This window comes from Oratosquilla oratoria, chromosome 18 (genome assembly GCF_046742065.1).
Source record: "Oratosquilla oratoria isolate Oo_2021 chromosome 18, ASM4674206v1, whole genome shotgun sequence".
Classification (NCBI taxonomy): Eukaryota; Metazoa; Arthropoda; class Malacostraca; order Stomatopoda; family Squillidae; genus Oratosquilla; species Oratosquilla oratoria.
In genome coordinates this window covers 64,888,949-64,913,948 of record NC_134794.1, presented here as the reverse complement: position 1 = coordinate 64,913,948, position 25,000 = coordinate 64,888,949, and the positions used below count along the sequence as shown (strand labels likewise).

General features: G+C 51.1%; 1 protein-coding gene across 2 annotated transcripts in view; it reads left to right on the top strand.

The window, feature by feature from the left end:
• RalGPS (Ral GEF with PH domain and SH3 binding motif) overlaps nt 1-25,000 on the top strand; it is a 183,887-nt gene that overhangs the window by 82,070 nt on the left and 76,817 nt on the right. The window contains exon 1 of one of the 2 annotated variants that reach the window (XM_076202317.1): nt 18,341-18,468. The exons of the other annotated variant lie outside the window; for it this stretch is intronic. The gene's annotated coding sequence lies outside the window, so the exon portion shown is untranslated. Of the gene's footprint in view, nt 1-18,340; nt 18,469-25,000 lie in introns of those variants that run through there. 2 annotated transcript variants of the gene reach the window in all.

Here is a 25,000-nt window from a genome sequence, read left to right as displayed (position 1 = left end):
TCTATTTAGTAGACAGGTAGACCGTACACAGCGTGTGTACCTTTGGGTACACACACGCACACATGTACGCAGGGCCGTTCCGAAAGCTGCCTCGTGTCTAGACTAGTATCGATTTCGTGTGCGTGCGTGCGTGCGTGCTTGTCTGTGAGCGCGCGCGCGCGGGCGTGTACATACTGCATTCCTCCATGCATGGTGTCTTCTTGTTTTTGTTTTGCATGACATAGGTTGGTCATGCACGTAGATGTGTTTGTGTACATGTGTGTGTGTGTACTAATTTGTTGGTAACTGGCTAAGATGTACAGGAAAATAGCCATATACTTTTTTTTTTCTACTGAAATAATTTTCTTGATCAATGCGTACGTGCGCGCGCGCTGTTGTCTTTTAGCTGTATTTGCCCAATGGTGTCCTACTTCTGCATAAACTCGTTTACCAGTTTTAAGAAAGTGAAGTTCTGGTTAAGCACCGTCACGCTAACTCGGACCTTTCTCAACTTAACCGAGAAGGACGAACTTGTGTAGTTTTATTCTGATCGCCCTCAGACGATTTTTATCATTCTCTTAACAACCGTTTTGGTTCCATTTCGCTTTTGGACCTTTTTGTGTGTAATATAATTGTTATATCCTCTGTTCAAAATATTATATACAAACTGCTGGATACACACACACAAATGCACACATATACGTACATGCAAAATAAAGACAAATTGATTTCACTAATTTCGCTCGTTTCAAAAGAAGTGGTCTTGTTAAATTTCTGTGTAAGAAAGTGCGACGTGGAGAGAAAAAGAAAATGTAATACTTTAAAAGAAAATGGAGTTGTGATACCATTTATTAAACATATATACTATGTTAATGTTGAACAATATTTTTTTTCCTCCAGAATAAACAGGCAGGGAGAGAATAATTATATGTATAATGTAATTTGATACAGTCAGCTTGGAGCTTGGTATAAAAAGCGTGACACACTGACTGACCGACTCAGTTACTGACTGACTGACTGACTCAGTTACTGACTGACTCAGTTACTGACTGGTTGACTGAATGACATATGACTGGCTGACTGACTTAGTGAATGACTAAGTGACTGACTGACGGACTGAGTGACTGACTGACTGACTGATTAGCTGACGTTGACTGAGTGACTGACTTAGTAACTGATTGGCATAGTTACTGAGTTAATGACTGACTTAGTTACTGGCCGACTGACTGGCTTATGACAGACTAAGTGACTTACACCGAGTTACTGAGTTGTGAACTTAGTGACTTTTTAAGTGACTGAGTGAGTTAGTGACGGGATGGCATGTGTCGCAGGAGGAGGAGGAGGAAGAGGAAGAGGAAGAGGAAGAGGAGGAGTGAGTGGTTCATTAACGTAGACACTTTGTGTCTTTATGTACAGGAGAGGAAATGGAAAAGAAGTTTCGGGAGGGACGGCCAGACTAAATTAGACAAATAATTCACAAAATGGGAGTTAATTAGGAAAGCGTTAATTTTGTTAAATATAATTCGAAGGAGGTTATGGAGCTGTTTTAGGTTTCCAGTTTAGTTAACGAAGGCGTTCGAGGTGAGTTTGATTAATGATCATAGGGAGTAAAATGTAATCGATGAATGCTCAACACCAGAACTTTAAGTATAGATTAATTATTTTATTTTCTATTCATTCGTTATTTTTTAGCTCGATATAAATGTCTTGTATTATTTGCTGGAGTTAAAGCACACATACATATACGCATGCATACATACTCATGTTATATACATATTTTTATGTTTATTAGGGTGGTGTGTGTGTATATATATATATATATATATATTCCGAGTCTGCACGGCCGCTCACGTTGTAAGTTTCCCTTGGGTCCTTCTCCTGTGTTGGTCCCGCCCTGCAAGAGTAGCGGATGTGACGTCATGTCGACTGTATCTCACGACCCGATCTCTCGAATCTTCTGCTTCCCTCGACTTCGGCCGGGCAATCCTGACCTGGACAAGAATCCCCCTTCTTATTGTAGACACCAAGACTCCTCTGAAGAAGATGATTGTTAGAATAAAGTCTATAAAAAGTATCGAATTGGGGCCTTTGTCCTCACGGGTAGGGGTGAGTGGGGGGTGGATAAAGATTGTTATATGTATATACATATGTATATATAATATGTATGCATGTGTAGGTATGTGTATATCAGTATATGTATGTATGTATCGTCCTGCATCTATCTTCAGCAGGCCCAGCATCCTTACTTTATATGATTATATATTTGTCTATGTATGTATGTATACTAATATGGACTGTGTGTGCATGTGTAAATACGTGTATATTTAGGTATGTATCGTTAAGTGGCCGTTATTGAAGTTAGCTGAAGAAGAAAATAGGAAAAAATACGAAAGAAGAAATGAGGAAAAGGTAAAATACAAAAAAGGGAAAGGAGAAAAGAAACAAAGAAGGGACAAAAAAGAAGAAAAAGATGAAGAGGAGGAGGAGGAGGAGGAGGAAGATGCTCTCTTGTTCGCACGCAAGGTCGGCGGTCGTTTCTTGTGGTGCCGCAGACAGGGAGGGAGGTGCCGTCGCCTCCTCCTCCTCCCCTTCCTCCTCCCCTCCTCCTTCCCCTCCTCTTCCCACTCCACCTTCTCCGCCTCGCCCTCCCCTTTTCCTCCTCCTCTTCCCACTCCACCTTCTCAGCCTCGCCCTCCTCTTCCTCCTCTTTCCCCCTCTTTCTCCCTCCGCCTCGTCTTCTTCCTTTTCCTCCTCTTCCTCGTCCTGTCTCCTTCTCCTGCTCCTCCTCCTCCTCCTCCTCTTCCTGTTCCTACTCCGCCTCTTGTTCTTCCTCCGCCTCCACTTCCTACTTCGCCTCCTCTTCCTCCTCCGTCTCCACTTCCTCTTCCTCCTCCTCCTCTTCTTTCTCTTCCTTCTTTTCTTCTGCCTCTTCTCCTCCTCTTCTCCCCTTCCTCCGCCTCTTTTCCTCTCCTCCTTGCTTCGCCATCCTTCTCTGCCTCCTAGCCCCTCCACCACCTCTGCCCCTAGTCTGTCCCCCTCCTGCTCCTCCTCCTCCCCCTCCTCCTCCTCCTCTTTCTCCTCCTCGTGCCGCAGAACAAAGTGGTTTTGCTCTGTTCAGAAGAGGCAGCAGATGCGGCACATGGGCGTCACAGGGGCGACATTGAGCCGCCGCCGCCGCACGCGAGCGGGCGGGCGCGCGGGCGGTCGGGCGGATTGACTTGCAAAGGATGCCCTTGTTCGCAGCGGGGCGGAAGTTGTTGCCTCGTAAGGAGTGTGGTGGTCGGGATCCCCCCGTGGTCCCCCCCTCCCCACATCCCCCAAGGGTCCAATGGGGGGTTGGGGACCGGGTAGACACCGGGAGGCCCTTAAGGGTAAGAAAGCAACCCTCCCCCCCCGGATGTGGGTCCTCTTGAGCTCGAGTGTGTTGGGGGGGGGGAGGGGACGTCTTGTGAGGCCCCCAGTGCTCAGATGGGGTCTTTCGGCGTTTGGGTACGGGAGGGACTTGCCCAGCTGTGGGCTGAAACGGAAAGCGTCATGTTGGTCTGAAAACTACTTCATAGCTCTGGACCGCGTTTTGGTCTGACTGGGTTTGGTCGGTGCCGGTTGGACCCGCCTGGTCGCGGTTGGACCCACAATTAGACACCCCCTCCCCCCACTTAGACCTTCAGTTAGACCCAGAGTTGGTTCCAGTTGGACCCACAATTGGACACAAACTTGGACCCAGTTGGACCCATTGTTGGACCGAAACTTGGACCCACTTTTGGACCCCATAGTTGGACTCGGTTGAGACCTAACTTGGACACATAGTTAGACCAAAACTTGGACCCCCGAATATTGGACTCCCAGTTGGGCCCCCAGTTAGACCCTCAGTTGGACCCGGATAGTTCAGGATGTGATTAATCCCCGGACTCGGTAGGGTCCAAGGATGGATGAGGCTGACCAACAGGCGGCTTCAATTACTATTCCTCTCGGAAGTGGGACTCGGCAGTTGGAGTTTGACCTCAGGCCTCTTAAGCCATCTTCGTCTTCCTCCTCCTCCTCCTCCTCTTCCTCCTCCTCCTATTCCTCCTCTTCCTCCTCTTCCTTCGTCTTTTCTTTCTCCTCGTGCTCTTCTTCTACCTTTTCCTCCTCCTGCTCTTCTTCCTTCTCTTCTTCCTTCTCTTCTTCTTCCTCTTCCTCCTCTGCTTCGTCATCCTGCTCTTCTTCCTCCTCTTCTTCATCTTTCCCCTTCCTCCTCTTTCCCCTCCTCCTCCTTCCCCTCCTCCTCTCCTCCTGCTCTTCTTCCTCTTCTTCCTCTTCTTCTTCCTCGGCCCCCCTTCCTCCTCCTCTTTCTCCTTCCTCGGCCCCCCTTCCTCCTCTTCATCCTCCTCTTCCTCCTCCCTTCCTCCCTCCATTCCTCCCTCCATTCCTCAAGGGACGTTACATTTTGTTTTCATTTATGTGAATTAAGGCTTTGTTCGCGTGTCCGTGTGTGCACGCCTTGTGTGTCTTTGTGTGTGTGTGTGTGTGTGTGTGTGTGTGTGTGTGTTAGTATCAGTATCAGTGTCACTGTTTTTGTAGAGCACGTGTGTGGTGGTGGCTAAGGGGTTTGTGTCCTTTTTGTATAAGAGTTCTTATTCCAATGTCTACAAAGACAAGAGTGTATTCTCCAGTGTGTGTGTGTGTGTGTGTGTGTGTGTGTGTGTGTGTGTGTGTGTGTGTGTGTGAGAGAGAGAGAGAGAGAGAGAGAGAGAGAGAGAAAGGGGTGAAGAGAATAAATATACGTTGATTAAGTAATAAATATATAGAAATTGAAAGCCCATTTTGAAATTATCCAATCAGAAGGGACGAATTTGAGGTTGCGACATGACCGTTAGTTAGTTGTAAATCCTATGTAAACGAAACGTCAAGTGTAACAATTCTCATACTTCGCGTGGGTTGCCAAGTAGGTGTGAATAAGGAGTCTGATAAGATTTTGTCGATAATGATGGTGGAGAGGCTGTGAACGAAGTGGGATACTGTAATTATGCTGAGGTTTCTCGGCGAAGACGGCATTTCGTGTTTAGGTGCACGCGTTGTGACGTCATGTCGTCAATGCAGTAATGTATATTTTATTTATATATATTTGCATTATATATATAAATATATATATATATATATATATATATATATATATATATATATATATATATATATATTGCAAAAATACTTTAGAAAATGCCTGATTTTGCTAAACTAGAAATCGTGATAATATAGTCGTGTACCGAGAAAAAGTGTTCACGTCATTTGTGGACATGTGGCGGACCGGTGACGGACACGTCATGAACATGATAAGATCGTCACACAAGGCACGTGACGGATGTCTCACGGATATGTCACGGATGAGTCACGGGAATATCCGTGACATGTCGCATACACATGTCTCGGAAAAATCACGTTATTAGCTTTGTATATATATACTTTTCTAACGAGTTGACCTGTTCTTGTTTAGACTTTAGTACATAGTCTGTAATTACACTTGTTTCTCACGAGCTCCTGTGTGTGAGGTTTTGCAGGAATGATGCAGGTACATACATACATACATACATACATGTGCATATGCGTGTGTGTGTGTGTGTGTGTGTGTGTGTGTGTGTGTGTGTGTGTGTGTGTGCGCGCGCGCAGGTGCGTGTGCAGGCTGCAGTCCTCGATCTTCATTTCCCTCGAGGCCAGTTTCTCCCTGCAGATCCTCCCCAGTCCCCCCCCCCAGATGACCCCCCTACCCCTATGTGTTACTCCATTTGAGGTACCTCCAGCTTCCATTGTTCTCCCCCCTTCCCCCTTTCCCCCTCTCCTCCCCTTCCCCTTCCTCCTCCTCTTCTCTCCAACCACCTCTTCCCCTTCTCTTTCCCTCCTCCCCTTCCCCCCTCCCCTTCTCTTCCCCATCTTCCCTTCCCCCCTCCCCTTCTCTTCCCCACCTCCCCTTCCCACACCCCTTCCCCCACCTCCCCTTCCCCCACCCCTTCCCCCACCCCTTCCCCCACCTCCCATTTCCCCTCCTCCCCTTCCCACTCCTCCCCTTCCCCCACCTCCCCTTTCCCCTCCTCCCCTTTCCCCTCCTCCCCTTCCCTCTCTCCCCTTCCCTCTCTCCCCTTCCCTCTCTCCCCTTCCCTCTCCTCCCCCTTCCCCCTCTTCTCCCCTTCCCCCTCTCCTCCCCTTCCCCCTCTCCTCCCCTTCCCCCTCTCCTCCCCTTCCCCCTCTCCTCCCCTTCCCCCTCTCCTCCCCTTCCCCCTCTCCTCCCCTTCCCCCTCTCCTCCCCTTCCCCCTCTCCTCCCCTTCCCCCTCTCCTCCCCTTCCCCCTCTCCTCCCCTTCCCCCTCTCCTCCCCTTCCCCCTCTCCTCCCCTTCCCCCTCTCCTCCCCTTCCCCCTCTCCTCCCCTTCCCCCTCTCCTCCCCTTTCCCCTCTCCTCCCCTTTCCCCTCTCCTCCCCTTTCCCCTCTCCTCCCCTTCCCCCTCTTCTCTACTTTCCCCTCTCCTCCCCTTCTCCCTCTCCTCCCCTTCCCCCTCTTCTCCCCTTCCCCCTCTTCTCTCCTTCCCCCTCTCCTCCCCTTCTCCCTCTCCTCCCCTTCCCCCTCTCCTCCCCTTCCCCCTCTTCTCTCCTTCCCCCTCTCCTCCCCTTCTCCCTCTCCTCCCCTTCCCCCTCTTCTCTCCTTCCCCCTCTTCTCTCCTTCCCCCTTTTCTTTCCTTCTCCCTCTTCTCTCCTTCCCCCTCTCCTTCCCTTCCCCCTCTTCTCTCCTTCCCCCTCTTCTCTCCTTCCCCCTCTTCTCTCCTTCCCCCTCTCCGCCCCTTCCCTCTCTCCGCCCCTTCCCCCTCTCCTCCCCTTCCCCCTTTCCTCCCCTCCCCCCTCTTCTCTCCTTCCCGATCTTCTCTCCTTCCCCCTCTTCTCTCCTTCCCCCTCTTCTCTCCTTCCCCCTCTTCTCTCCTTCCCCCTCTCCGCCCCTTCCCCCTCTCCGCCCCTTCCCCCTTTCCTCCCCTTCTCCCTCTCCTCCCCTTCTCCCTCTCCTCCCCTTCTCCCTCTCCCCTTCCCCCTCTCCTCCCCTTCCCCCTCTCCTCCCCTTCCCCCTCCCCTTCCTCCTCTTCCTCCTCTTCCTCCTCTTCTCCCCTCCCCCCTCTTCTCCCCACCAATCCCCTCTTTCTCCCTCTCTAACCCCCTGTGCCTCCCTCTCCGACCACTTCTCCACTACCTCCCTTTGTCCCTCCTTTTCCTTCCTCTTCCTCTTCCTCCTTGTACTTCCTTCCTCCTGCTCCTCCTGTTCTTCTTCCTTGAGTGGCATGCGGAAGGAAGAGTTAACTGATCACCCTGGAGAGGCTGGCCGGCCGGGCTCTTCTTTTCGCCGCATCCCCCACACCTACCTACCTCCTCTCTCTCTCTCTCTCTCTCTCTCTCTCTCTCTCTCTCTCTCTCTCTCTCTCTCTCTCTCTCTCTCTCTCTCTCTCTCTCTCTCTCTCTCTCTCTCTCTCTCTCTCTCTCTCTCTCTCTCTCTCTCTCTTTCTCCCTCTCTCTCTTTCTCCCTCTCTCTTTCTCCCTCTCTGCGTGTGTGTGTGTACCCGCATGCATTGTGTGTGCGTGCGTGCGTGTTCCCCCCCTCCCCCTGCCCCGGCTCGTGCTATTCATTTGCCAGCGCACGCGGACAGCTGATCACCTTGCGGGTGAGGGGAGGGGAGGGGAGGGGGGAATTCCAGACCTTTGTTGCTGGAAAATCCAATGCAGACCCACTTGGCAGACATTTACTCCTCGTTCCTCCTCTCCCCTCCTACCCTTCCCCCTCCTCCCCCTCCTCCGCCTCACCCTGCCCCCTTCCCCACCCCTCCTCCCCCTCCTCCTCCCCCTCCCCCTCCCCCTCCCCCTCCCCTTCCCCCTCCTCCCCTTCCCCCTCCTCCCTCTCACCCTGCCCCTGCACTTCCCCTCCCTTTCTTCCTTTCCATCTCATTTCTCATCTTCCCTTTCTTACTCCCCCTCCCAGTCCTCCCACACTCACCCTTCCACCTCCCACTATTCCTCCCTTTCCTATCCCTCCCCCTCCCACTTCTTCCCATCCTACACTTCCCCCTCTCATCCTGCCCTTCTCCCTCCCCTCCTTCCCCTTCCCTCCCACTCTACCCTCCTGCTCTTATCCCTTCCCCATCCCTCCCCCATTTCTCATTTCCCTCCCTTCTCTTCCCCTCACTCTCCTCCCCTTCCCCTCACTTTCCCCTCCTTCCCCTCACCCTCACTCTCCTCTCCTTTCCCTCCTCTCCTTTCCTTCCCTTTCTTCTCCCTTCTTCCATAACCCCTTCCCTCCCCTCTTACCTCTTCCACCTATGCCTCTTCCACCCCTTTTGGCTTTTCCCCTCTCTTGCCTCACTCCCTACTTACCTCCTTTACCACGTTTCCCCACTTATTCCCCTCACACATCATCTCTTCACCCTTTCTTATGACCACCTAACCCCTTCTCCTCCTCCTCCTCGTCCCTCTCCTCCTCCCCTCCTCCCTCTCCTCCCTCTCCTCCTCCCCTCTCCTCCCCCTCCTCCTCCTCCTCCTCCCCCTCCTCCTCCTCCTCCTCCTCCCCTCCTCCCCCCCTCCTCCCCTCCTCCTCCCCATTTTTCTTCCCTCTCCCCTCTCTTTCCCTCTTCCATAATCCCCACTTCTTCCTCCATCATTCCCTCCCTTTCTCCCACCCCTCCCTCCCTCCCTGTCCCTTCCTATCCCCTCTTCCTGTCTCTTCCTATCCCCTCTTCCTGTCCCAGCCTCCTATCCTCCTCCTGCCTTCCCTGTCCCCCTTCTGTCCCAGCCCTCTGTCTTCCCCTCCTACTGTCCCCTTCTGTCCCCTCCCGTCCCTCCGCTCCCCTTTCTCTCCTGTCCTCCCCCTCCTCCTGTCCTCCCCCTTCCCCCCTCCCTTCCCCTCTCCTCCCCCTTTGTGCTATCGGGGTCAGTCCGAAATCCGTCATGCAACCCGTGAACACTATTCCTGTACATGCTGGTGTACACAGAGTTGAACGTGTACACAGGGTTGTTATTGTACACGTGTTACCTGTGTACCCTTTTGTTCTGTACAGAAGTGTTCATAGTTGTACACAAGGCGTAGGTACAAGAAGTACACGTGGTTGGGTGGTCTGTGTACATAGGTTTTATTGTTCGAGTGGATGTACACTGTACAATGTTTGTACACGTATATGTACAGTTGTTTGTGTAGACGGTGATGACCCGGTGTGTACACAGGGGCATGTACAGGTGTGTGTGCTCGTTGCGTGTACACTTTACAGACATGCGAACGCAGTTGAGAACACGATCGTGTACATGTAAGTATATACACGAAGTAGCGCATGTCTGTTTATAGTTCAGAACTTCAATATTGAGGAATGTCTACACGGCAGTAAGTATTGATTGTGTGTGCATGTGTGTGTGTGTGTGTGTGTGTGTGTGTGTGTGTGTGTGTGTGTGTGTGTGTGTGTAAAGTCACATCAGTGCTCATATACGAGCTGTGAGCACTCATCAAGAGTTCAGCACATGATCAAAAAATGGTGAACCGCGCGCGCGCGCACACACACACACACACACACACACACACACACACACACACACACACACACACACACACACACACACACACAGTCGAAGTTATTGGAAATGAGTAAAAGCTGAAAAATACAGCAAATGAATTACTCACAAACTATAATCTGTCATAAAATCAAAAGGAGAAAATTATCTAGTAGCGCTGGCCACAGATAGCTTATCACCTGGCCAACGTAATCAGTCAAGTTGTGCGTGAATCGTATAGACTGCTAACGAAGATAGTAGTTTTTAACTGCATGGACGAGATGGAGAAAACATAGTTTGATCCGTCCTAGACTGAAATATGCAGCAGTTGTATAGTCACCACATAAGGTAAAAAAAAATATAAAAGGTTTGATCCGCCCTAGACTGAAATATGGAGCAGTTGTATAGTCTCTACGTAAGGTAAAGATATAAAACGTATGATCCTCTAGACTGAAATGTGCATCGATTGTATAATCTGTACACAAGGTTCAAAATACGAAGAACGACAACCCTATTGGTTCCCAGCTTTGCAGAAGAAACACTCGAAGAGAGAATGAAACAATTGAACAATCGTTGGAGGGAAGAAGTAATTATCAAATCTTATCTGAAGTTAGTTTGACCCATCCTTGACTATGCGGTATAGTTTTGGTCCCCGTCCAGCAGAATGGATATCAATTCAATGGAATCATTGCAAAGAAGAATGACAAAAAATGATATTTGGTTTCACTTTCTACTTTTCATCACTTTTCGCACGAAAGTCGTTTACAATATTCTTCTGTAGGAAGTCTGTTAATGTTCCTCTAAGAGAGGGAAATTAAACTGAGCTTCGATTTTCTGACGTTTCTTTCCGAATAGTAATACACTTGTACGAGCCTCGTACACCATATACAGAACATAAAATATCAAATGGCACATAGATGGAAGTAAGAGAGAGCGATGTACTAAGTTTGATTTGGCAGAATGGCAGATAGTAAAACACGACATATACCTGAACGGACTTCTAGTGGCGCACAGACTATAGAGTAGTTTAGAAGCAACTCTATCCCAGGCTGAATTCGAAAAGGGTTTCAAAGTTAGATATGTTAGTTGGAAAAGAGGAAAAGAAACCTCACGAGCTTTAAGGTCGTTTCCTGTGTATTGTAGTTAGGTAAACACAAGTACGTTTAGGTATGTTTGCATGAGGGTTTTCAACACCGCCTTCGCACCACCTTCCACTTCCTACCACCCCCTCCTCTCCTCCCCCCCCATCTCTCTCCTCCCCTATGCTTTCCTTCCTTCTCTTCCTTTCCCCTTCCTCCTCTCCCATTTCCTTCCCCTCCCCTCCTTTCCCTCCTTACATCCCTCCTTTCCCCTTCCTTTCCCATTCCCCACATTTCCCCTTCCCCTCCCTTCCCCTTCCCCACCTTTCCCCTTCCTCTCCTTTCTCCTTCCTCCGTTTTTTCCACACCCTTCTTTTTCCTCTTCCTCTTTCCAACACTTTTCCTCCTATTTCCCACCCCTCACCCCTCTTTCCCCCCTCACCCCTCTTTCCCCCCTCAACCCTTTTTCCGCCCACACCCCTCTTTCCCCCCTCATCCCTCTTTCCCCCCTCACCCCTCTTTCCCCCCTCACCCCTCTTTCCCCCCTCACCCCTCTTTCCCCCCTCATCCCTCTTTCCCCCCTCATCCCTCTTTCCCCCCTCATCCCTCTTTCCCTCCCTCTCTCCTCTTTCCCTCTCCCTCCCCTTCTTTCCCTCCTCCTTACCCCTCTTCTCCCCATTACCCCTATTTCCCTCCCTCTCCCCTCACCCCTCTCTCCCTTTTTCTCCCCCCTTTCCCATCCCTCCTTTCCCCCTCCTACTTTCCCTCCCCCTCCCCCTTCTTTCCCTCCCCCTTCTTTCCCTCCCCCTTCTTTCCCTACCCTCCACCTCCCATTTCCACCACCTTCCTTACCCCTTTCCTTCCTTTTCACCTCCCCTCACCCCTCCCCTCACCCCTCCCCTTCCACCTCCCCTCCCCTTCCCCCTCCCCTCACCCCTCCCCTTCCCGTTCCTTTCCACCTCCTCTTTCCCCTCCCCTTCCTTTTCATCTTCTCCCCTCATTCCTTTCCACCTTCCCTCCCTCCTCCCCTCTTTTCGAACTCCTCCCCCGTCCCCCCCTCCCTCCCGTCTCATCTCTCCCTCTTCTGTGGATCTCCCCCTCCCCCCCTCTCGTCACGCTGGAGGAGTAACTGTGGAATGCATCATCCTCCCCAGTGATGAAGAGTGTGGGGAGGATAGGGGGGAGTGTTTATCTTTACACGTATCACCTGACATACCCCCATAATTGGGGGGTGGGGGTGGGGAGCGGGTGATTCAGTGGGAGCTCAGATGACGGTGGGGGAGTGGGAGTGGGAGTTTCTATGATGAAAATCTTCGGGTGTTCACTAAGAGTACATTCCTCTTTTATCAGTATATTTGAGTTGATTTATTTTATTTCATTTATTTATCTTATTTTATTTTTATTTTATTTATTTATTTTGAACTGAGTAGAGGTTATTCCTGTGCCCATTGAGCAACACATTCTGACGGCCTGTGGTAGGTCTGTACCAAACACGCTGGATTCGAACGCGCGCCCGCGTTCGAGTCCGAAGAAGTGAACGAGGATTTACTGAACCTGGCAGTCCGAGCATATCGGGCACAGGTGTTGTCCTCGGTCGTAATTTAGATTTTGTGTGTGTGTGTGTGTGTGTGTGTGTGTGTGTGTGTGTGTGTGTGTGTGTGAGTGAGTGAGGGAGAGAGAGAGATGGGACGATGCTGTTCTTAGCTTCCGATTCCGACAAATGATTAGTGAAGGTACATTGTTCCTAAATAATTTGTTTCCAAAACCAGCTGCAGCCTCAGAATAACCACATGAATCGGGACTCCATGTTACTTGACCTGCTCCTTCGGGTCTAACACCAGGAGTCGCTGAGCCTTGGCCTGGTCACCTTTGCCCTGGGTACTTGGTCACTTGACGCAGTCATCAGTTGCTGTGGTGTGACTTGCCGTTGGGAAAAACTTAAAGAAAAAAATGTCTTTATGATAAAAAATAACCTTTGAGGTTTTCCTGTAGCTTGTTGTTTCAACATTGGTCGCCGAAGGAGATCCTGTGTCTGTGACGTGTCTGTGACGTGTCTGTGTCGCTTCTTGTGTCGTCAGCCACGGTCGGCACTTCACGTGGACGACCACACGAAGAAATGCTTGTACATCTTAACTTGCACTCTCTGGAAAGACGAAGATTAGGCACCTTGGCTTCCTCGTACACTCTCTGGAAAGACGAACAGTGCGGGGTGATCTAGTAGAGGTATTCAAATGGGTCAGGGGCTTTAATAAGGGTGATGCAGACAAGGTCATCATATTAAGACAGCAGGGCAGGACTCGTAGTAATGGATTTTAATTGGACAAAATTAGGTTTAAGAAGGAAATAGGCAAGAACGGGTTTACTAATAGAGTGGTTAACGAATGGAATAGACTTAGTAACCAGGTAGTTAGCGAGCTCTCAAAGTCTTGGTTGTTTTAAGAGATGAAATAACTTCATGGATAGGAACTATAGGTGGTTATGGACATGGAACTACTTAATGTAAGCTTTATGGTCTCTTGCAGTTTCCTCTATTCTTATGTTCTGGTGTTCTTATGTACACCACGGCTCCCCCCCCCCCTCCCTCGGCCCATCAGGTGCGCTGTGATTGGCGGAGGGCGTGTCAGGGGGCGGGGCCGATTCGATACTGGGTACAGTACACGACCCGCTCCTCCCCTGGAGGAATAGGGTTCTTGTACGTACAAAGTACCGTGACGACCTTTGAGGCACCTACTACGGCGGCGTCGCCTTCGTCAGGAAGGTTCTCCAGTGTAGGCGTGGTGTATCCAGAAACTATAGGATATATTCATTAATTTATTTAGTCATTAATTTTCACGTATTTATCTTTTCATTTTATTCGTTTTTTTTTGTTTTGTTTTTGTTAATTATTTATCTGTATTTGTTTATTATTTATTTGTTAATCATTTGTTTTCGTTCCTTCAATCTCCCATCGTTTGTTGTTATTATTATTATTATTATTATTTATTCATTTATTTGTTTATTTATTTATTTGTATTATTTTTTTTAGAACATTATAAATCTTCGGGGGAAGAGAGCGTGCCTTTCCCGAAGTCGGCACTGTCGAAGGTGCCTCTCTTAGGTCATTGATCTCGAGGTCATTGGAAACTGGAGGTGGAGGCCCTATCGGGTGCCGAACTGTGCCGCCGAAGTAAACAAACGGCGCAGCCGCAGCCGCGTCGGCGTTGTATTGCAGCGTCACCCAAGACTGCATTAGCATAATGACGCCGGGACCATTTTCGTTGCCCGAGGAGGAGAAGGAAGAGGAGGAGGAGGAAGAAGAGGATGATGATGAGGAGGAGAAGAATGAGAAGAGGAGGAGGAGGAGGAGGGGTGGAAGGAAGAGGAGAAGAAAGAAGGAGGAGGAGATGGTGGTGATTGTGGTGGCCAAGTCTGGTCTGGTTGCGACGACCGCAGTAGTTGCGGCGCTGCCAGAAATAACCGGTTGAGAATATTAAGAGAATAAACAACTTTCCCTTTCATCCGGCCTTTTTCGTCCTTCCTTCCCCGCCCTCCCCCTCCCCCACCTCCCCTCCCCTTCCCTTCCCTCTCCTCCCTGCCCTTCCTTCCCCGCCTCCTCTCTCCTTCCCTCCCCCGTCCCTCCCCTCCCCTCCCCTGCGCTCTCCTCCCCTGCCCTCCTCCTCACTCTCCCCCTCACTCTCCTCCCTGCCCTTCCTTCCCCGCCTCCCCTCTCCTTCCCTCCCCTTCCCTCTCCTCCCCTGCCTTCCCCTCCCCCTCCCTTCCCCTCCCTTCCCTCCCCTCCCCTTTCCCCTTCCCTCCCCTCCCCTTTCCCCTTCCCTCCCCTCACCTTTCCCCTTCCCTCTCCCCTCCCCTCCCCTTCCCTCTCCCCTCCCCTCCCCTCCCCCTCACTCTCCCCCTCACTCTCCTCTCCGTCGTTCTTTCCTCGCCTACGTCCCTCCCCTTCCCTCCGCTGCCTTTTCCTCCTCCCCTCTTCCATCCCGTATGGGACATGGCCCGGACAAGTTGAGGTCATTATTTTAAAGGGGGTGACTTTAATGACACCCTTACGGACCAGAGTCACGCAACGCAGTTTTATGAGTGGTGACTAACCCCCCCCCCAAAAAAAAAAAAAAAAAAAAAATTATATATATATATATATATATATATATATATATAATGATATATGTTATATATATATAATGATATATATATATATGTGATATATATATGATATATATATGTATATATATGTATATATTCTGCCCCTCCTTTCTGTCACTGTCCTTGACCACCCATACGTCTCCACATGGATAGAAGCGCTTGTTATTGCTGACAAAGTACTCTTCTCTACACCTCCCTCCTTCCCTCCTCCCTCCCTCCCTCCCTCCCCCTCCTTCCTCCCTCCCTCTCTCCCTCCTTCCTTCCGTCTCTCCCTCCTTCCTTCCCTCCCTTCCCCTCCCTCCCTCCCTCCCTCCCTCCCTCCCTCCCTCCTCCCCTCCATCCCTCCCTCTTCTCTCCCTACCTCTCTCCCTGCTTCCCTCATTCCCTTCCATACCCCTCCTTTCCCCTTCTCCTTTCCCTCCATCCTTCCTCCTCCCCTCCCTTTCCTTTGTCTTTCCCCTCCACACCCTTTCTTCGCTCTCCTTCTCATATCTTCCCTTTCCTTCCCCCGTCCCCTTTCTTCCTCCACCCCTTTCACGTCTCCTCCTCCTCCTCCTCCTCCTCCTCTTCAGCTTCCCCTCCTCTTGTGTCTGTGTATTCTTATCTTTCTCCCTTCCATCCTTCTCCCCTCCCATCCCCTCTTCTGGCTCCCCTCTTCTGTCCCCCCTCTTCTGTCCCCCCTCTTCTGTCCCCTCTTCTGTCCCCTCTTCTGTTGCCTCCTCTCTCTTCCTCTCCTCTCCCCTCTCCCTTTCCCCTCCCCTCTCTCTACATCTCTCCTCCCCCTTTCTTCCTCTTCTCTCTTCCTCTCCTCTCCCACCCCTCTTCCTCTCCTCTACCACCCCTCTTCCTCTCCCCTTCCCTCTTCCTCTCCTCTACCACCCCTCTTCCTCTCCCCTCCCCTCTTCCTCTCCCCTCCCCTCTTCCTCTCCCCTCCCCTCTTCCTCTCCCCTCCCCTCTTCCTCTCCCCTCCCCCTCTTCCTCTCCCCTCCCCCTCTTCCTCTCCCCTCCCCCTCTTCCTCTCCCCTCCCCCTCTTCCTCTCCCCTCCCCCTCTTCCTCTCTCTTCTCCTCTCTTCCTCTCTCTTCTCCTCTCTTCCTCTCCCCACTTCCTCTCCCCTCCCACTCTCTTCCACTCCCCACCCGCTCTCTTCGTCTCTCCTCTCTTCCTATTCCCTCTCCCCTCCCACTCTCTTCCTCTCACCTCTCCTCTCTTCCTCTCCCCTCTCATCTCTTCCTCTTCCCTCTCATCTCTTCCTCTTCCCTCTCATCTCTTCCTCCCTTCCTCATCCTTCCGCTCTTCCTCTCCCCTAGATTACCTCCCCTCTCATCCTCTCCCCCTTTCCGCTCCCACCCCTTTCTCTCCCCTCCCCTCTCTCTTCCCTTCCTTTCCCCTCTCCATCTTCCTCTCTTCCCCTGTCCTCTCCTCCTCCCCTCCCCCTCTCTTTGTCTCCCCTTCTCTTTGTCTCCCCTCCCTTCTCTCTTCCTCTCACCTCTCCGTCCCCTCTTCCTTTCCCCTCCCCTTTCTCTTCCTCTCCCCTCTCTCTTCCTTTCCTCTCTCTTCTTTCCCTCTCCTCTGCCCTCTCTCCTCCTTTCTCCTCTCCTCACCTCCCCCCTTCCGTCCCCTACCCTCTCTGCCTCTTCCGTTTCTTCTCTTCCCTTACCCTCTCCTTTCCCCTCACTTCTTCCTCTCCCCTCTCCCCCCCCCCGTCCCCAGAAGCGAGACCACTGGGTACGCGCACTTCCCCCTCCCCCTCCCCACCGCTCCTCTCCTCGTTCGCATTCCCTCCACCTCCACATTTCCTTCCTCTTCCACCTCCTTCCAGTACCACCATCCATTCCCTCCACCACCTCTTCTTCCTCCTCCGCTTCTTCGCCCTCCTCCTCGCCTTCATCCTCCTCCTAGCCCTCATCTTCGTCCTCCTCCTCCTCCTCCTCCTCCTCCTCCTCCGCCTCCTCCAGCACGGCTCCACGTCGCCCCCTCCAACACCGATTCCCTCCTCCTCCCTCCTCCTCCTCCTCCTCCTGCTGCAGTGACTCATGCTCTCTGGGGCTCCCGCGTCTGAGGACGTCGTGGGGTGGGAGTTTGGTGGGGGGCTCACCCCCCTTCCGCCCCCTCCCCTTCCCCCTCTCACTCCCTCCCTCCACCTGTGCGTCAATATATAGTCGTGTACACCAATTTATGTACGTTTTTGTGTTATACTTTTAGTGTCCGTGCATATGTACACCTTTTGTACATGTGTGTGTGTGTGATTAACAATGTCCTTGGATCACATGTTGGACTCGTGATCGACAGCTATTTCCCTCCCGGAAGAGAGCTCAGAGCTCATGACCGATCTATGGGTAATGCTGTGACCTTGCACACACACACACACCCAACTCCCCGCCCATGAGAGTTGGAGTAACAACTCGCAGTGCAGCGATACTGAAATTATTTCAGCCCTGGGCAGGAGTCGAACCCGGACCGCCGTAGTGGCGGCCACGGATGCTACCACTGCGCCATGCGAGTCCCTTGTGTGTGTGTGTGCGTGCGTGTGTGTGTGTGTGTGTGCGTGTGTGCGTGCGTGTGTGTGTGTGTGTGTGTGTGTGTGTGTTTGTGTGTGTGTGTGTGTTTAAGTCACAGTAAGACACATGTGAAGGGACACGGACTGTGAAGGCACACAAGAGAAGATACATAGACACGCACGCACGCACGCACGCACGTACGCACGCACGCACATCACAAGCACAGTCAGACTGACAGAGGAAGGAGAGAAGAGTAGACTAGTCTGTATCTGCCTGTTTGTCTGTTAGTGCAGGTTTGTCAGTCTGTCAGTCCGCGTGTCTACTATTAGCTCCGTCCTTCAAAAAAAGAAGAAAAAAAAACCGCGTAGAATTAAATGTGTCCAGTTTGATACGCGATGGCCTAATCAATAGCTATTGTTGAGAAATATTTCGTTCGTGGGAATTAATAAGTCAGGGCTCTTGACCGAAAGTTTCTGGGAATAGTGACAACATTTAATGTAACTTTACTTGGGGCTGGACGTGAGTGGAGGGGGCCGCCTACACGTGGAGGAGGAGGAGGAGGAAGGGACAGGCAGGGGGAGGAGGAGTGGAGAGGAGGGAAGGGAGTAACTAGGCACAGAAGGTCACAGGGATGGGAGAATCGATCGCGGAGAGGAAGACACACACACACACACACACACACACACACACACACACACACACTCACTCACTCACTCACTCACTCACTCACTCACTCACTCACTCTCTCTCTCTCTCTCTCTCTCTCTCTCTCTCTCTCTCTCTCTCTCTCTCTCTCCCACCCACGCGCGCACACACACACATGCGGACATATATGTTCACATATACGCACATACATGAACATCTACATACGTACTCCCACATGCACACCCGCGAGGGAGAAAAACAATGAAGAGTGTTGATAAACAGGAAGGGAGAATAAACATGGAGTAGGAAGGGAAGGAGGGATGGAGGATGGAGGCGTGAAAACGGGAGTGTATCCAGGCGAGAATGAGGAGGAGGAGGAGGAGGATATGGTGGTGATGTGGAGGAGAAAGAGGAAGAGGAGGATGTGGATTGGTGGTGGTGGTAGGATGGAGGTGGTGTTGTGGAGGGCACATCGATTTCGTGGAGTAGCTGTCTGCTTTGGGAGGAACTGGCGACGACGACGACGACGCTGACGATGAGTGGGAGTGTCTTCTCGTGATAAAGGAGGACGGTCGTGTCCAAAGATGGTAACAGGTAAGGATCATGGGTGGCGGGCCAGGATCATGGACAGATGCTCAGGGGGGGAAGAGGAGGAGGAGGAGGAGGAAGAAGAGGAACGAGAAAAGGAGGAGGGAGAAGAGAAACAGGAAGAGGGTGGGCGAAGAGGAGCGAGGAAGAACGAGGAGGAAGAATGGCGAATCAAGAAAAAGCAAGAGGAGGAGGAGGAACGAGGAGAGTGTGGACGAAGAAGAGCGAGGAAAAACGTGGAGGAAGAATGAGGCTGAACAAGAGGAAATATATGGCGGATCAGAAAAAAGCAAGAGGAAGAGGAAGAAAAAAGAGGAAGAGGAACGAGAAAAGAGAGAGTGAAGAAGAACAAGGAAGAATGAGGATATACAATAGGAGAAGGAGAAGATAGATCAAGTGGAAGGGGAAGAAGGAAGAGGAAAGAGGAGAGCGTGAAGAAGAGGAAAGAGGAGGAGAGCGTGAAGAAGGAAGAGGAAAGAGGAGGAGAGCGTGAAGAAGGAAGAGGAGAGAGTAAGAGGAAAGAGGGAGGCATCAAGGAGCAAGAGGAAAGAGGAGATTGTGAAGAAGGAAGAGGAAAGAGGAGAGCGTGAAGAAGGAAGAGGAAAGAGGAGGCGTGAAGAAGGAAGAGGAGAGAGTAAGGGGAAAGAGGAGGCATGAAGGAGCAAGAGGAAAGAGGAGAGCGTGAAGAAGGAAGAAGAAAGAGGAAGAGGAAGGAGTAAGGGGAAAGAGGAGAACGTGAAGTAGGAAGGAGTAGCAAGAGGAAAGAGGAGAAAAGCGTGAAGAAGGAAGAGGAATGAGGAAGAGGAAATTATGGGGTGTGAAGTAGAAAGAAGAAAAAAAAGAAAAGGAAAGAGGAGGATGTGAAGGAGGAAGAGGAGAAGTAGTAGAGAGGGCGTGAAGGAGAAAGAAGACAAGAGATGGAGGAGGAAGAAGAAGAAGAAAATGAAAATGATGGAGGAAGGAAGATGAGGGAGGCGGCGAGTGAAGATTCTTTTTGGCTTTTTACCAAATAATTTTGAATTCCGTAATTGGTCTGAACTGTCGATTTTTCGCGCTCAGCCATCTTCACAGCAGAGGGAACGATGAAATTGCATAACCGTCGTGGAAAGTATCACAAGAAATATCTCATTTATTTATTTATTTGTGTTTATTTTAATGGTTGTTATCGTGACTTCCGGACGTGATGAGGAATGAAGAAGAGGAGGCATTTAATAGATTATCACATTGGGCAATTTTTCCTCCCACATCCTACCTCCAACCTCCAACCTCCACTTGATAAACTAGATTAGGATTTCGCGTTTAGAAATTTAGACTTCTCTAAGAACAGTGTATAGGCTTACAATCTCTTAGTTCATAAATCAGTTTTGCTAAGCATGACTGAAAGATCATTTGACATTCGGAGATTTGAAAATTTAAATTTTGTAACCGAAGTCGTTTTCACTCAAACGAACTCTCAACGGTCATCGCTGAAGTTCAGCCCAGTGTAGCCTTACGGAAGAGAAGCAAGTAATTATTCAGTGATGACTTTTTTTGGGGGGGGGGGTGTTAGCAGAAATGCTCGAAAATAAATGGCCGCATTTATATAGATTTTAATTAAAAAATGCAATAATAGGATTGGAAACTGTGAGGTAGTTTCATCCCACACCCTCGAGAAAGGGGTGGGAGGCTCGTGCAATTATTATTAATGATAATGTTTATATTCTTATTGTCGTTGTTGTTATTGTCATTGTACACGTGGCCCACAAGACCATATTGGAGGAAGAGGAGGAGGAGGAGGAGGCTCGAACGACTGCTATTGTTCCTGAAGATACGACGAAGGCGATGGCGAAGACTGTTTCCTTTCAATAGCGCCAACCGACTTTTATCCTTCAGCTGCCTGAAGGAGGTCTCGGTCGCTCCTGTCTCCGTTCAGACTGGGGTCTAGTTGCCAGATCTCGTGTGTGTGTGTGTGTTCACACCTTGGTCTTTAGATCACGTGCTGGACTCGTGATCGACAGCTATTTCCCTCCTGGAGGAGAGCTCAGAGCGCGTATGACCGATCTATGGGTAATGCTGTGACCTTACACGCACACACACACAACTCCCCTCCCACGAGAGTTGGAGTAACGACTCGAAGCGCAGCGATACTGAAATTATTTCAGCCCTGGGCAGGATTCGAACCCGGACCGCCGTAGTGACAGTCGGGGATTCTACCAACCGCGCCACCGAGTGTGTGTGTGTGTGTGTGTGTGTGTGTGTGTGTGTGTGTGTGTGTGTGTGTGTGTGTGTGTGTGTGTGTGTGTGTGTGTGTGTGCGCGCGTGTGTTGGACTATGGTACCGAAAGAACTGGTTGGTTCAGGCAGACAATTGTGTGCAGCTGAGAGGAACCTTCCCCCCTCCCACCCAGTCCAGGTGTTAAGTACATTAACGCTCTCTGAAGCCTGTCAGGAATTGTATTATTTGTGGCTCCCGCCAGGCAATTTCATTCGACTGTTGGTGGAGAGAGAGAGAGAGAGAGAGAGAGAGAGAGAGAGAGAGAGAGAGAGAGACCTTGATCTCAGGTTGTTGGCTAAATCCTCCCCCCATAGCACCCGCACCTCCATGACACCCACACCCTATAACACCACCCCACCCTATAACACCACCCCACCCCATAACACCACCCCACCCCATAACACCACCCCACCCCATAACACCACCCCTCCCCATAACACCACCCCACCCGATAACACCCCCACCCCAATAACACCCCCACCCCAATAACACCCCCACCCCAATAACACCCCCACCCCAATAACACCCCCACCCCAATAACACCCCCACCCCAATAACACCCCCACCCCAATAACACCCCCACCCCAATAACACCCCCACCCCAATAACACCCCCACCCCAATAACACCCCCACCCCAATAACACCCCCACCCCAATAACACCCTCACCCATAACACCCCCACCCCCAATAACACCCCCACCCCCAATAACACCACCCCACCCCTGATAACACCCCCTCACCGCATTCCCTTCCTCCCCCGCCTTCCCCCAACGTGCTTCTCCCCCGTAGGAGGTTGAGTGGAGCAATTTTGTAGTTTGTAAACGGTGGGGGGTGGGGGGAGGCGGCGGCAAGGTAAACTTCCTGATGGTGCCGTTGCAGGTAACATTCCTCCTCTTCATCCTCCTCCTCCCCTTCCTACCCTCTTCTTCTTCCTCCTCCTCCTCTTCCTCCTTCCTCCTCCCCTCATCTTCCTACTCTTCCTCTACCTCCTCTCTTCTTCCCCTCCCCTCCTCTTCCTCCCCTCCTCATCTTCACCCCAGCCTCTCCTCTTCCTCCTCCCCTCATCTTCCTACTCTTCCTCTACCTCCTCTCTTCTTCCTTCCCCTCCCCTCCTCTTCCTCCCCTCCTCATCTTCACCCCAGCCTCTCCTCCTCTTCCTCCTCCTCCCCCCCTCTTCTTCCTACTCTTCCTCTACCTCCTCTCTTCTTCCTTCCCCTCCCCTCCTCTTCCTCCCCTCCTCATCTTCACCCCAGCCTCTCCTCCTCTTCCTCCTCCTCCCCTCATCTTCCTACTCTTCCTCTACCTCATCTCCTCTTCCTTCCCCTCCACCTCCTCTTCCTTCCCACCTTCTCCTTCACCCCAGCTCCTCCTTCACCCCAGCTCCTCCTCCTCCTCCTCCTCCTCCTCCTCCTCCTCCTCCTCCTCGTGGCAAGCCGGTTACCGACCCTGTGATTCGTACGCCCAAGGAGGAACGTCTTGCACCAGGAGGCCCTTGGCACTGGGCGAACCCCCCCCCCTTCCGTCCCTCCCTCTCTCTATCGTCGCTGGGAGCCTTCGAATCCCCCCCCCCCCCGTTGTGATTGGCACATGAATGAGAGGTGACGTGACCGAAGACTTGCTCTCTTTCTCTTTCTCCCCTCCCCCCCCTCTCTCCCCCTCCCTCCCTCGCTTCTTTCCTTCTCCCTCCCTCAATTCTCTCACTCTCCCTCCCTCGATTCTCTCACTCTCCCTCCCTCCCTCCCTTTCCTCATCCCCTCTCTTTCACACCTTCCCTCTTCTCTCTGTTCCCTCTCTCTCCTCACCTTCTTTCTCTCTTTCCACCTTCTCTTCCCTCCTTTCCCTCCCTCCCCCTCCCTCTCTCGCTTCCCTTTCTCCTCCCTCCCTTTCTCGTTTCCCTCTCGCTTCCCTCTTTTCCTCCACCCCTCTCTCACCCCCTTCCCTCCCTCACTGTCTCTTCCCTCTACTCTCTCTCGCTCTCTGTCTGTCTATCTATCCATCAATCTATATATCACACATTTTCCCGGAAGATCCTGGCGGCGGACGGGCACCGTGGGAAGAGGTCCACCAGCGGTTTTGATTTCGAGAAGACTTTTTGGGAAAGATGCCTTGTGGAGGTGGGGGGGGGGGAGATTTGGAGAGAGACTTTCGTTTTTTATTCCATATTTTATTTACTATTTATTTATTTATTTATTTATTATTGGTCATTTATTAATTTATTTATTTGTTTATTTGTTATTGGTCATTTATTTATTTATTTATATTTTTTGAGTTCGGTTTTGTTTTGAAAAGTGTGATCTACAGATCCTGGCTCGATCCGAGGCATGTTTGGAAAAAAAAAAAAAAATTGTTGCAGTGTGTTTCAAGGATAATACAAAATATACCCAAAACGGCGTTTTGAATTTTAAGACAAAATATACTCGAAGGGATGTTTGCAAAAGTCTTTAGCGGAGTTAAGACACAAGACAAAATATATATTTGAAAAAAGGAGACCTTTGAAGGAAAAAAAATCTTTAGGTATTTTAAGTCAAATACAAAATATTTCTGAAGACTTGAGGGTAGTTGAAGAAGTCTTGCAAGATATTTCGATATATGAAGAATATTTGAAAGAGAAGACGTCTAAAGATGTCTTCGAAGGAAATATGGAACACCAGATGGGAACACACACACACACACACACACACACACACACACACACACACACACACACACACACACACACACACACACACACACACACACACACACACACACACACACACACACACACACACACACACACACACACACACACACACACACACTGAACTTTCCGTTTATTTTTTACAAGCGCTTCTATCCATCCATGTTTCTACTTAATCTCTTTCTTGTTCTTGTTATTGTTATTATCGTTATTATTATCACCCTTTCCTGAGGTATGAGAGACTCTTAGCATACATTAGAAAGCGAGTACGCTCAGGGTAATGGAACGGATGTTGGTGATATATACAAGCGTGCTTCATTAGGACCCTGGATCACGTGCTGGACTCGTGATCGGCAGCCATTAGCCTCCTTGTTGAGATTTCAGAGCTCGTACAGTCCGATGTGTACGTACATGTGCGTGTGTGCCTATGTGTATGCGTATTTACTTGTGCCTTCTCCCCCTTCCCCTCTCCCCCCCAGCCTTCTTCCCCTCTCCCCCCAGCCTTCTTCCCCTCTCCCCCAGCCTTCTTCCCTTCTCCCCCCAGCCTTCTTCCCCTCTCCCCAGCCTTCTTCCCCTCTCCCCCCAGCCTTCTTCCCCTCTCCCCCCAGCCTTCTTCCCCTCTCCCCCCAGCCTTCTTCCCCTCTCCCCCCAGCCTTCTTCCCCTCTCCCCCCAGCCTTCTTCCCCTCTCCCCCAGCCTTCTTCCCCTCTCCCCCAGCCTTCTTCCCCTCTCCTCCCAGCCTTCTTCCCCACTCCCCCAGCCTTCTTCCCCTCTCCCCCCAGCCTTCTTCCCCTCTCACCCCAGCCATCTTCCCCTCTCCCCCCAGCCTTCTTCCCCACTCCCCCGCCCCTCTCCCCCTTTCTCCCAGCCTTCTTCCCCTCTCCCCCCAGCCTTCTTCCCCTCTCACCCCAACCTTCTTCCCCCCTCCCCAACCTTCTCCCCCTTTCCCCCAGCCATCTCTCTATTTCCCCCTCTCCCCAACTTTACCTTCTTTCCGCCCCTTCCCCTGGGTTCTCCCTCTTTCCTCCCTCCCCCTCCCCCATCCTTTCCTCCTTTCCTCTTTCTACCCCCCCCCCCAGCTCCCTTACCCTCTCCTGTTGTATTTTGCGGTCGCCAAGTTCCTCCTCCTCCTCTTCCTCCTCCTCCTCCTCCTCTTCCTCCTCCTCGACCTTTGCCTCGCCCTCGAGTGCCAGCCCCGTCCTTCTCCAGTGTCACCCTTGAAACAAGACCGACGACCCCCACTCCCCCCTCTCCCCTCTCCCCGTCTCCCCTCTTTTGTCTCCATTTAACCTCTCCAGAGTCATTCGCCTTTTGTTTCTAATTTTCCATTCTTCGTTTTTTTTTGTCTTCTATTCTATTGCTCTCCCATTCCTCCCTTTCCTCGCCCCGTTGAATCTCTCTCTCTCTCTCTCTCTCTCTCTCTCTCTCTCTCTCTCTCTCTCCCTTTCTCTCTCCCTTTCTCTCTCTCTCCCTTTCTCTCTCTCTCTCCTCTCTCATTCTCTCCTCCCTCCCCTCGCTCTGTCTCTCACTCCCCTCTCTCTTTGTCTCTCTCACTCCCCTCTCTTTCTCTCTCTCTCACTTTCTCTCTTTCTCTCTCTCTCTCTC